The sequence below is a fragment of the Trichechus manatus genome, unplaced genomic scaffold (assembly GCF_000243295.1).
Source record: "Trichechus manatus latirostris isolate Lorelei unplaced genomic scaffold, TriManLat1.0 scaffold00012, whole genome shotgun sequence".
Lineage (NCBI taxonomy): Eukaryota > Metazoa > Chordata > Mammalia > Sirenia > Trichechidae > Trichechus > Trichechus manatus.
The window spans coordinates 30,504,044-30,506,913 of record NW_004443948.1 but is presented as its reverse complement, the minus strand read 5'-3'; positions in this window follow the sequence as shown (position 1 = coordinate 30,506,913).

Here is a 2,870-nt window from a genome sequence, read left to right as displayed (position 1 = left end):
TATTTTTGAGAATATTTACAGTATACCACTGGAAATTATCTTACTTGCAGCTTACTAAATTTATGATGAAAAATGTTAGTTTTCAATTTAAAGTTAATGTAAAGGGGTAAATACTTTGCCAAAACTTGTTTAGAGATACACAGGTAGTAAAGTTTGAAGACACTGTTCTGGCAGATACGGTAGCAAAAGTTTGGCTGGCAGGTTCCCAGACCAGAGTTATACAGATGCACACTGACAGCTCTTTATTAATAATCTCATAGGGATTTAAAAAGGTCTCTTAGCTCTAGATGTTGTCCTGGGGAATCCATCACGAGTAGCATGTCACACCCTCTCTTCCAGGTGAGCCAGTGCAAGTCATGATGCTAGAGATGTTGAAGACACTGCTTCACTGCTGGGATCAGATAGGATGATAGCCATTGATGGGAGAGAGAGCGAGCAACACAGAACCTCTGTTTAGTCAAAGCCTAATCCTCCCCAGAAACAGAACTGACAGCTTTTACAAAAGTTACATTTTTTTATCAATAAAAGACTATTCAATTTTGATGTGTCCTACTAGAAATGGTTTTGTATTTATTTTTACAAGATTGCAATTAATTTTTTTTTGGAATGCACTTTCTTATTCAACACCCCTTCACCCCAGTACACACACACTCTCGTTCCTGCGTAACACGAGCTTTGTCATAGTTGCGTGGCAGGTGTTCTGAGTACCATGCTTACAGAATTTCACGTTTTCTCATCTTACTGTACTGGCAAGACTGCTGAGTCAGTGTCATCCATGCCCTTTTCCTTGACTTTAACATGGAATATTTTAAGTCATTAAATGTGATATACATTTATAGGTTTGGGCTCTGTATTAGGTTAGGACTTTCTTTCTATTCTTCACCTGCTTGTATTTTTAAGTCCTGAATGGATGGTAAGTTTTATCAAATGTTTTTTCTACATCTAGTAAGATGACTCTTTTTTTTCCCCCTCCTTCTACCTAGTCTTGTGAGGATTATGCAAATAGATTTTCTAATGTTAAACCATCCTTGCATTCTTTGGATAAGCCCTACTTGGTCATGATCAATGCTATTACTAATATGTGTGGATTTTTAAAACATCTGATTTTAAAATTGTACGTCTTAGTTCACTAACGAAGTCAGTCTGATAATCCTTGTCGTATTGCATATATATTCACAAGTGAGATCAGCCTATGACTTTCCTTCTCATTCTGGTCTCTGCCTGGTTTGGTATCAGTGATACGCTCGTGTCATGAGTTGGGGTCCTTGAATGTTGGTAGGACCTGTGAAATCACCTGGGCCTGGTGCTTTTACTTTTTCGTGGGAGGAGCAGTGGGTAGATACTCAAACAATTCAATTTCTTTAATGGCGATAGACTCATTTAGAGGTTCTACTTTTTCACGAGTTAGTGTTCGTAAGTTTTCTCAGGAAATTATCCATTTCATCTGTTTTCACACTTACTGTTATAAAGTTATGCCTGATATTTTCGTATGGTTTTTCTTATACTATGTTTGCAGTTATGACCTTTTCTTCCTTAATAGTGCTTATTTATGCTTTACTTCTCTTTTTTCTTGATCAGTCTTGCTAGAGATTTATCCAGATACCACAAGTGGCTTTAAAGAGCGGAAATTTATTTTCTTACGGTTCAGGAGCTAAGTTCAAACTCAGAGCATGATTCTGGGAGGAGATCCTTTCTTGTCTATTTCAGCTTCTAAACCAAACCTGTTGCCGTCAAGTCAATCTTAGCTTCTAGTAGCCAGCAATCCTTGGAGTTCCTGGGATTGTAGATTCATCTGTCTTCATTGTCTTCAGATAGTGTCTGTATTCTTCTGTATATGCTGGCTTGTCTCTGTCTGTGCTGCTCTTAATATCACTCAGAGGTGATTAGGTTTAGGACACACCCTGTACTGCTGTGACCTCATTAACCTAACAAAGAAAACCCTATTTCCAAATGAGATCACATCCACAGGCGGTGGTGGTGTTGTGAGCTGTCCAGTCAATTCCATCTCATAGCAACCTGATAGGGCAGAACAGAACTGCCCCATGGGGTTTCCTAGGCTGTAATCTTTACGGGAGCAGATTGCCAGACCTTTTCTCCTGCAGAGTTACCGGTAGGTTGAACTGCCAACCTGGGATTCCACCATATATTTTGGGGAGGCAGAATTCAATCCATGACACCCCCCATGACACTCCCTCTCTGACTTCCCCTTCTGCCCCAGGAGGTACCTTGCCCTGTTCCTCTTTGCTGTTGGTGGCCTTGAGCTGTCTCTGGAAGGTCACTTGCTGGGAGGGTCTCTCCCTTCACACAACCCTGTCCGAGCGCCACCCAATAAAAGGCTGTGTGTTACTGCTTCTTGTGGTCCTGTCTCTTCCTTGATTAACCCCCAAATCCCTAACTTACCACATAGTACAACACGGACCCCTCTGGCTCAGTGTACGCTGACCTGACTCACTGTTTTTAACGGCTGCATGTTCAGTGACATGGCTGTACTGGACTTGGCATTATTTAACCAATCCCCGTACTCATGGACGTTTAGGTTGACTCAACTGCCGTTACAAGTACTGAAATGAATGTCCTTTCGTATATATATATACACACATATATATATAAAACTTCTATATAAAAAAAATTTATGTATGACATACGTATTTACATGTATAAATACTTCTATAGGCCTGATTTCTGGGTGAAAGGGAATGCCTCATCCTTCCGCCTTTTTCTACATGGCAAACTTCTGACAAGTTTTCTGATAAAGCAGGGAATGACTTCAGTTTCAGCACATACTGAAGGCCTGCATCTTCTCAGTGGCTCCTGGCACATGCTGTGTATCAGGACTTGGTGAACTTGAGGACTGAGAGAAGTTCTTGGCC